This window comes from Triticum dicoccoides, chromosome 7A, assembly GCF_002162155.2.
Source record: "Triticum dicoccoides isolate Atlit2015 ecotype Zavitan chromosome 7A, WEW_v2.0, whole genome shotgun sequence".
Classification (NCBI taxonomy): Eukaryota; Viridiplantae; Streptophyta; class Magnoliopsida; order Poales; family Poaceae; genus Triticum; species Triticum dicoccoides.
In genome coordinates, this window is record NC_041392.1 from 429745376 (window position 1) to 429756615 (window position 11240).

Below are 11240 nucleotides of genomic sequence, written 5' to 3' on the forward strand. Positions count from 1 at the left end.
GGGGGTTCTAGGGCTACATAGAGTCGGTTACATAATATGGAATCTTCATAGTTGTTCGCCTAGCTTGCCTTCCACGCCAATGATAGTGCCATCCGGACACGGGTACAGTCTTCGGTCTTCATATCTTCACAGTCCATCAGTCCGACCCATAGATAACAGGCCGGACGCCCGAGGACCCCTTAGTCCAGGACTCCCTCAGTGGGCCATATGTTAATTTGTTCGTTGTACGTAACCAGCACTTCGAATCCTCGATATATAGTACGGTGGCATGGGCCAGAACAAGCATTCACGTCCAGGAGTACGGCACACGCCACCAGCACGACTTCCATCTGACACCATATTTCTTGGAGTCCGTGCTACAACTATCTCTTCAACCCCCTCATTTCTCTAACTCAGCCATCACGTGGCAGGCAAGGTGGGGGTTTGCTGATAGTCGGTTTTCTCAACTGCGGTCCCACTTGTAATGCCAACTCCAACACACGACCCCAAACAAACCTCCATTTTTCCCGGATCCTGTCCCTATGGGTAGGGTAATGGGGTCATGACTGGGCCATTTCTCGGATGCAGTGGCCATGCGCCCAACGCGCAGACGCATCGCGGCCGCGTACATTTTTCTTTGCAAACACATATCTTTTTTTCATCATTGATTTTTGGTACATGGAAATACATCACCAAAATTTGACTAGAAAAGCAAGACCAAAGAAAACAAAAACCACAAGAATACATTTTAGAAGATATCCAACTTCCCTAACTGGTCTTGTAAGTTGGATTAGTGCCTTCTCGATGCATTCATTGTTGATCTACGGATGCTCGATCTTGCGTGCTTCTTTCTTCTTCAAGTGTAAAGAAGTAGATGTTGTTTCCTCGCTTTTAGTCTCATGTCTAGCCTCTATTCTATCAACAAGTGCACTAGTCTCATCTCTAGCCTTTATGATAGCTATAAGTGCTAGAACATCTACTAAATTGCGCTCTATCAATATATCGATGTACTCTTCTTCCCAATACCAAAACTTGCATCCATTCTACACAATAAAATTTTAAGTTAGTACAACTAGTCTAATCCGAGAGCACAACCGAAGCTGATGTAGCACATACCCCATTGGTTGAGGACTTGATAAACACCCATCCGGGATGTTCCGGCCATGTAGACACATGGCGCAAGACTTTCTTTGGGCAGTCGTCACACGTAATGAGTGGCAATGGTGCGCCGACGAGCTTTTCGGCCAGCACCGAGCCCGGTCGACCGCCATTCATGTATCTACCGGCGGACCACCAACGGTGTAGATCTGAGTGGCTAGAGGAGGAGTCAGTACCTGCATGCGGCCTTGCGGCCTTACCGGGGCCTTCCGGCCTGGTGCCCGGCCAGTCCATGGCGCGACACGGCCTCCCACAGCCGGGAGAGCTCAAGCCCGACTAGATCCGCTCCAAATCCGGCCGCCGGGTGCGCAAAACACGTAGCCGTGGTTGGGAAGCTCCAAGGCAACGAGGGGAAGGGGGCTGAGTGAGCGTGCGTCTGAGCTGCACATGCTGGAGTTGGTCTAGCGGCGTGGCGGACCAACCGTGTGGGGGGTGTGAAGTGGCTTCGCTCGTGTGGGGGACGGAAGCCATCCCGCGCGGGCGCTAGGTTTGATAGGATGGCCTTGTCATCAGTGTGTGACCTTTGTGGCAACCGTCCGCTCCCCACTAGCCTCTCCGTTGACATGTGGTCCTGTTCCAACATGTCAGTGAGACGATGGTGAGTCCTTTGCATAATTTCTGAATGGATGTCTATGTAGGCCGGGGCGCCTCTTCGTGTACTGTGGCAACTGTCCTATGACTCTTCGCCTTTCCCTCTCGATTTGGAACTGTTGTCGCATGCTCATCCTCCCTCCTCCATTTTCCTTCACCCTTCCTTCTGCCACTGTTCGATCGTCTTCTCCATGGAGGGAACAGGCCGGAAACGACCCCATTATTCTTGCCCCGATCTGAATGATGACGCGGTGGAGGAACTCATTGATCGGTGCGACGTCATCACCTCGGCTAGCATGGTAGGTTCGTTCAAGACCATTCTTGACTCAACTAATAACATCATTACAACGAACCCAAGTCTCCAGGAGCGGTTTCATCTCCCCTATCTTCTTCGCCGTGACCCTGCTGACTGGCGCGCGGACGACGGAGGCCTCACCTTGTGCAAGTTGGTGCCGCTTGATAATGATACATGTGATGTTAAGATGCCATCGCTTGAGGGTAAGGCTTGGGCAGATGCAAATGGAGATTGGGTTGTTTATATTGGGTACAACTGCGAGTGGGAACTTGTGAATGTGTACACTCGTCACCGGGTTCCACTTCCAAAAATCTCAGACTGCCCAGAGGTTGAGCAAACCGGTATTCTACTTACGTTCATCTACGATCATGGTGACTGTCGTCTACAGAAGATAGCAATTTGTCAAGTTCCCGACAGCTCTTGGGATTTAATGAACAATGGAGTTTTTGCTATCTTCGACAATCTTGTTTCCTTCCTTCATAGTTTGACTGATTGGATATTGCTCAAAAATCAGTTTCTATACACGGATGTGTATTGTGATGAAATTCAATACAATGGTCTTGTGTTTGCTGCCACCACTCGTGGCACTGTTTTTGCATGGAATCCTTATGCTTTCAGTATGTTTGTCTTCCGCCGTAATTATAATTGTTTCGTCCACATGCATGCGGGTGAGCTACTTTCCCTTTACTAATTAACCTTCTTGTGTTTCCAAGGTCCTGTGAACATTCCACCACCTATACATGAAAATTTTTATAACCAAGGGGGAGATGAGGATGATGATGATCACGAGCATGACGACCCATATACTCAGTGGCGCATGGCAACTTATTCCGATGGATCACCTCTTCTTTTCTGTATACAGGGCACCGCTTATGTTAATAAGGAAGCAGGTATTGTCTCCCATGGTCGCACTCTCCAGACCTATTCCAACATCCGTTGCAGGGTATTCGGGATGGATACTACTGTGCTAGCACTAACACCTTCTCCCTGGTTTAGTATTGATACTCTTGGAGGAAACTCGCTCTTTCTTGGACAAAACTATCCAATCATGGTGAAAGGCGATCCTGCTGCTGTTGACACAACGTTACTACCATTTATGAGAAGCAACTATATCTATAGCTCGGACATTGCTATGCTTCCCTACCGTGGCTATCACAATATGGGTCATGAAATAGGCCGCTTCAGCCTGGATGATCAGTCCTGCGTTGGTCTCCAGATTGACAGTAGCTGGCTCTTCCGAGACAAACTCTTCTGGTTCAAAGCAAGTGTTTCCAATGCCGAGGATTGGTTGAGCTGAAGTTCATATCATTGCTTGTTATTTGTTGGGTGATGAAAACTTTAGTATTTACTAGAATGTTCTATTGTAACTAATCTATAATCTAACATGTATCCTCGTTGTCATTGTGTGTTGATGACTTGTTGTATGTAATGAATGGTATATTTGCATATGCATGTCATAAACTCAATTTATAAATGGTTTTTGACTCATTTCTTGGAGTGTTAGTGCCGTAGTAGTATAGCCAGCATCTATAGTAGTATGAAGTTGCCACATCACATAGAGCCCACCAATAGTTAGTTCTAGTTAGATCAACTAGAGCTAGGTGTTCCACGGAGGCCGAGAAATATGGTGATAGCGTGACTGCGTGAGGTGGGCTTGTACGTAGTATGATGTAGGCACAGGGCTTGCCGTGTTTCCTAGTCCTCCGGTGTAATGTGGAGAAGATTTCGTCGAGTTCTTCCTCCTTTTGCCGAGACGTGGGACATCCAGCATCTAGGTCGTGTCATGCAAGAAATTGGAGTGTTAGTTGAGAAGCCATGTGATGTGCATCTTGGGTTAAACTGTAAATAGAATGTAACGCCCTCGATGCGGCTATATCTCCCACGTGTCGAAGCACGACTTAGAGGCATAACCGCATTGAAAGCAATGTCGCAAGTGAGGTAATCTTCACACAACCCATGTAATACATAAGGGAAAGATATACATAGTTGGCTTACACCCGCCACGTCACACAAATACATAAATAAGTCATTACATCATCCAGATACACACAAGGTCCGACTACGGAACCAAAATAAAAGAAGTCTACCCCAACTGCTACACAGATTCCCGATCGACCCCAATTGGGCTCCACTACTAAACAACTGGAAACGGAACAACATAATGAACGAGATCTTCATCGAGCTCCTCCTAGAGCTTGGTTGCGTCATCTGCACGGTATCATCGGCACCTGCAAACTGGTTTTGGAAGTATCTGTGAGTCACGGGGACTCAACAATCTCACACCCTCGCGATCAAGACTATTTAAGCTTATAGGAAGGGTAAAAGGTATGAGGTGGAGCTGCAGCAAGCGACTAGCATATATGGTGGCTAACATACGCAAATGAGAGCGAGAAGAGAAGGCAACAGCACGTCGGACAACTATGATCAAGAAGTGACCCTAGAACAACCTACCCTAAACATAACTCCGACACCGTGTTCACTTCTCGGACTCCACCGGAAAGAGACCATCATGGTTACACACGCGGTTGATGTATTTTAATTAAGATCAACTTCAGGTTTTCTACAACCGGACATTAACAAATTCCCATCTGCCCATAACCGTGGGCACGGCTTTCGAAGCTTCAAATCCCTACAGGGGTGTCCAAACTTAGCCCATCACAAGCTCTCATGGTCAACGAAGGATATTCCTTCTCCCAAGACAATCCGATCAGACTCGGCATCCCGGTGACAAGACATCCTCGACAATGGTAAAACAAGTCCAGCAAGACCGCCCGATGCGCCGACATCCCGATAGGAGCTGCACATATCTCGTTCTCAGGGCACACCGGATAAGCAATCCATACAACTAAAACCAGCCCTTGAGTTTCCCCGAGGTGGCGCTGCAAGGGGCTCTAGTTTGGACCAACACTTAGACAAGCACTGGCCCCGGGGGGGGGGGGGGTTAAAATAAAGATGACCCTCGGGATGTGCGACTCCCAAGGGAAAAAGGCTAGGTGGCGAATGGTAAAACCAAGGTTGGGCCTTGCTGGAGGAGTTTTATTCAAAGCGAACTGTCAAGGGGTTCCCATTATAACCCAACCGTGTAAGGAACGCAAAATCCAGGAACATAACACCGATATGACGGAAACTAGGGCGGCAAGAGTGGAACAAAACACCAGGCATAAGGCCGAGACTTCCACCCTTTACCAAGTGTATATATGCATTAATTAAATAAGAGATATTGTGATATCCCAACAAAATATCCATGTTCCAACAAGGAACAAACTCCAATCTTCACCTGCAACTAGCAACACTATAAGAGGGGTTGAGCAAAGCGGTAACATAGCCAAACAACGGTTTGCTAGGACAAGGTGGGTTAGAGGCTTGGCATGGCAATATGGGAGGCATGATAAGCAAGTGGTAGGTATCGCAGCATAGGCATAGCAAAATAGCGAGCAACTAGCAAGCAAAGATAGAATTGATTTCAAGGGTATGGTCATCTTGCCTGAGATCCTGCAAGGAAGAAGAACGAGTCCATGAAGAAGACAAATGGACGTAGCCAACGGATCCTCACAAACGCAACGTTACCAGATTACCGAGAAGAAGTACAGCGGAAAGAAAGCAAACATCATAGTAAACAATCGTCACATAAGCATGGCACGATGCGCAAACAAGTATGATGCATGTCCGGTTTAATGAGGCATGGCATGTCAAAATGCACAAACAACCCTACAAATTAAGTGGAGCTCAACATGCAACCCCGTTGCATATTGACGAAACACCACGTTCAAGTTATTTAGTTCGACCTCGTTTATGTACCCAACAATGTTAAATGTTGTTAACCATGACAAGAGGGTGAAGCAAAAGTAAACTAAACATTTAGGCATGTTTAAATGAGGCCGGAAATAACAAACAACAATTCCGGTAAAACCCCATATGCATATTATAAGGTTTGGTACTGTTCTGTCCTAAACACAATTTTAGAGTTATTAAACATGCAAGAAAAGTGCACCATGTTAAACTAGGCATTTTCCACCCCATTTACATATAAAGATTATTAAAATCCGAGTTACGGTTATTTAGTTATGAATTAAAACATTTTAACAAGTTATTTGAGCAAATTTAAACAAACAACATTTTAAGCATTTTAAACATGGATGGAAATGACATATTATGAAACTAGATGAAATTCTAGTCAAGTTTCATATATAAAGTTATTACATATGAAGCATTATTCATAAGTTATTATATGCATGAAGACTAGGGGTTTTTCTCTAAAACCGGTAATTCACTGGTTATTAGCAAAAATGCTGGAGGAAAAAAAATAAGAGTGAGCTGAAACTATTGCGCTGCTCACATTGGGCCCAACAGGACAGAAGCATCGCGGCTGGAGGGGAGGCTGGGCCAGCAGGGCGCTGGCTGGGCCGCGGTCGATCTTGGCCTCGCTGCAAGAAGCGGCCCAGGCGCGGATCTGGGCAGTCGGTCAATGAGCCGAGGGGAGGTGGCCCAGCTCCTGGAGTGGAAGCGGTCAACGAACGGGCATGCATCGTCCTCCCTGCTCGAACGAAGCAGAGGAGGCGAACAAGGCGACGGGGCGGCGAGGATCCAAGGAAGGAGGCGGCTCGCGGTGGCGCTGAGCTGGACTTGGTGGCGGGGAACCGGGCAGAGGCGATCAGCGTCTGGCGCGGTGCTATGCGCGAAAGAGGGTGCCGACCAGCGAGCAGTCAACGGGCGCGGCGTGCGTCCCTGCAGGCGAAGAGCTTGGCGGCAGGGATGACACCAGGTTCGACAGGGATGGAAAACGACGGGGTCACAGCGACGCTTGGCGAAGGGAGGTGCTGCTGTCGGTGGAGGCGAGCTCCAGTAGGCGGCAGAGCGAGCGGGCGATGGCGGATGCGCCGGCTGCTCAAACCGGCGAGGATGGGCGAAGGGGCATCGGATCTGGGCGATGGCAGGAGGTTGCTACCGTGCGTTCTGGCGGCGGGGCATGGATCCCTAGGAATTAGGGATTTGGTCTAGGTTAGGCTAATATATATAGCAAGTGGGTTTGGTTAGGGGCTATATCGTCCCTCCGATCGCAATCGGACGATCGCGAATAAAATAGCTAGGGGTTCCAAATAAGAAAACGGTGACATTTTGTAGATGTTTGGGGATGATCCGGACACAACGGTATCGACTGTCCGGGTCAGGTCTGGGACAACTTTCGGGCGCGCGCGCGAGGAGGGCCGCGGGCTGATGAGAGAGGTTAGGTTGGGCCTGGCGGTAGGTAGTTGGGCTGTGTAGACGGTCTCGAGCTGAGAGAAGATAAGAGAGGAGGCCCGGCGACTGTTTTCGGAGACCGAAAACGTCCGACGTTAGACCGGCTATATTGCCGCTATAGTTATCCGTTGGGGCGTCAAACCGACTCCAAATGCGATGGAACTTGACAGGCGGTCTATCCACACTATAATAAGACCACACGCCAACTTTCATCCCATTCTGAGAACATTTCCCGACCACTTATAAAATAATATTTCGGACATGCCGCGGGCGCGTGCAAGTGTGGTTGGGATCAGAACGGACAACAGACGGAACTGGGGGAACCCGGACGGATGCAAGTTCCAAAAACATGATGATGCAATGCACATGATGACATGACAAGATGCAACACTCAAGCGAATGACACGGCAACAAACAACGAATCATTGGAAGACACCTGGCGCATCGGACTCGGGGCATTACAACACTCCACCACTACAAGAGGATCTCGTCCCGAGATCTAGGATGGCACTAGAGGGAAACGAAAGAGGAAGAGAACAGGTAAAACTAAGTTGCTTCTTTGACAATTGAGTGAAGACCAAAGAACCTTGTGAGGTTGAACAAATTCGAGAAAAGAATACAATGTAGGTGAACAAAGTCGAAAACACTCCGTTAGAAATGAGGAACAAAGAACATTGCAAAAAACCTTGAGGTTGAAGGGCAAGATATATATTGAAACCACTCCGGTTAAAACAAGATAGAGAAGGATTAAGAATGATGTAATTTGGGCAGCACTCCGACCGTAAATGGAAAAATTTGAGCATGAACTAGACAAGATGAGAGGACACTTGATGAATCAACAACACACTATCTCCGAAACTATTGAAAGATGGCACAAGGGGTAAGAAAGATTTCAGACAGCACTCCGGTTGAGAAGGGAGGTAAAACTTGATAAAATGAGAGAGCTCGAATGAAAACATGACACTCCGGTTGAATGGATAAGCAAAAGAAAAGAACATGATCTTCACAATACGAGATGATGAGTGAAGAGAGCATCATCACAATGCCTCCGGAAGAAATGAAAGAATGCAATGAAAAAAAACGGAGAAGAAAACAACATGTTCTTCCTCAAATTAATTTGAGAGAGCATCCTTAAAAAGAAGGATTGACCAGAGTTGTTCGGAAATCAACAACAAAACGAATAATCTTGTTGTGGGCTTATGGAAAAAAAACATCTCAAAACCGAGGTGAAAATTCTGCCACTGACGGAAACAATAGATTGGATTGATATCCACAAGGAGACGAGAAACTATTTCACCGGGAGGATGAAAGAAGAACTTGGGTCCTTTATAAGCACCATAAATAGCAACAATCCTTAGCGAAAAACTTTAGGTGAAATATAACCCAAGATAATTGCAATGAAGAGATTGATGGGTTTAAATATCGCAATCTTGTGAATGAAGAATGATATATAACCACCTCAAAAGATAAGGGAGAAACAATTGCACTCCGGATTACAGGATGAAGAAAGCATGAGCTCCTCAGAAAAGAATCTCAATGAAAAACTTCTAGACGGAATTAAATCCTTTATGAACCAACATGTAGAACCTTCATGAAGAACTCCGGTAATAAAAGAATGATCAAACGAAAGGAAGGAGAAGTTGAAAACACAAGGTGAATCCTTGCAATGATTAGATGGATCTTCGCAATGAAATAATTGAGAGAACTTGGAACTCCGAGAAAAGAATAGATAAAGCATCTCGAACCGAGAATTGGATGAGCCTCCGGAATAAAGAATTAATCATTTGGGTGAATCAAGAATAAGAATTATGTTATGCTCCTACTTCACCAATTAAATTGATGACGAGCAAACGGATTGCATACAACTTATTCTCGAAGAAAGGATTAGGATAGATATGGCGCCAACTTGAGAAGGTCTTCAACGAACCACCAGTGGAATCGAAACAACGAATGAATTGGTATGATAAAGAAGAAAGAGAAATCTTAAACGAACCACCATAAGGATTGAAAAAGAACGAATAAAAGATAATGAAACACCAAGAAGAATTTGCAAATGAATGAAGATGCTTGAGAGAATCCAGATACATGAGAACGAAGGGATCACGAACTGAATAGAGATCACTTGAACGAAGCACCGGTAAGATTTGGAGAACCATAGCTAAAAGCTGAGAATGAATGAATAATACATGATGGGCTCCGGATAATCAAACTGAACAGAATCTTGAATTTCTCCGGATAGGTGAAAGGAATTCTCACAATTGAAAACAATTATGAGAGGATGGTATCAAGCTCGAACTACGCATCTCTGAGAGAATGGTTAAGATTTTGAGGAAAACTCTTCTACGGCCTTCAAAATCCGAGAATGACGATGAGAAACACCACCATCAATTATTGAGGCACTCCGGGAGAATCCCAAAAAAACGAAGAGGTTGAACCAACGATGAAAAGAAATTGAAAGATCTTGGAGAAAGGCATTTGACTGATGATAACTCATTCTTACGTCAAACTTTGAAACGAATTTAGGATAGCTCCGGGAAAATTAGAAGAGTCAGGTAAGATCCTGGGAAAAGACCTGTGGGTTAGGGCCCACTCAAAAGAAACACCATAGAACAATTTAAAAGAAGATTGCGTCGGTTGAATTAAAAGGCTTGAATGAGATAACATCCTCGAAAGAGCTTGAACGAAAGCAGAGTGGGAACATGAATCTTCTGAGATATCTTCGACACTTCGGAACAACGAATCGTGAGGAGTGGATGATTACGAGGTGCACCGGTATGATAAAACATTTCACACGAGGAAAGGGGTATGATCAACAAAGCGTGAATTGGTTCCAGCTGAGAAGAAAGAAAATGAAAAATGATGAACTTGAGGTTCCGTTAGGATCTTCATAAGAATCACCGGGTAAGGACATTGACGGAAAAGAATGGAGAGACTTCATAACCATAAGATAGATACTTGATAAAGAAATCTTAGTCCTTGAAGAAAAAGGGTGGGCGGGTGGGAAAAATAAAAGCAACTTGGAGACGGATGAAACAGACACCGTTGAGAAGAACTGATACTTGATCTTGCGGATGTTGAAAAGATCGGATCCACTTGAGGAGAAACACGCCGGTTAAAAAAGGATTGGCATGAAAATCTCGATTATCATGAAGGATTGGTATTCGCATCGGAGTATGAGAACAACATTTGGGGAAGGTATGGAATTAACACTTGACATCGAAGCAACTCGAATACCACAACTCAAAACAAAACAAAGGATTGGCTTGCAAAACAAGCCGGAACAAACATATGATAGAGATTTCGTCCGAAGTTTTCATGGTGGGGCCTACACGGGCTCGATCGTACAACACCATCATGTACTAGGCAGTGCACATGACATACGAAGCGTCCCCGAGTTGGCATAGCCAAGGACTCTTTAAGACACAACGAGACCACTGTAAAACCAACCGTGGATAGGCGGACCACTAGACGTCGAACCCCAATTTCATATCATACATCTGTTGGAAAGATATCCTAAGAGCTACTTGAATTCCCACTTATAAACTCCCGAAATTTTTCTGGTTATGCAATCAGGTGTTGGGGATACAGGGGAAGCATAATATCTCACCCAAACTAACAAATCCTACATCCAGCTGTATCCATCCTTCAACACATAACCAACAAACCTTCGAAAAGCATCTGTTATACGAGTTATGGCAATACTCCCGAACTCCCGCCCCAGTACTGGGTGGCGTCGAGGTTATCTCACCAGCAACTGCATAAAAGAGATTTTCGATGTCAGCGAAACTAATCTCAGGTATTCCAGCACTGCAACAATAAAATTGTGATGACAACACCTCAGAGCTCAACTCCCCGGGGCACTTCCACAACCCCTAAATGTCAGGAGGCACCAAGAACAATGTTCTCACCAGAGCGAATTTGAGAAGAGAAGAGTAAAAACTCTATGTCAGTATGCCTCACCAGAGCGACGAAGGGACTA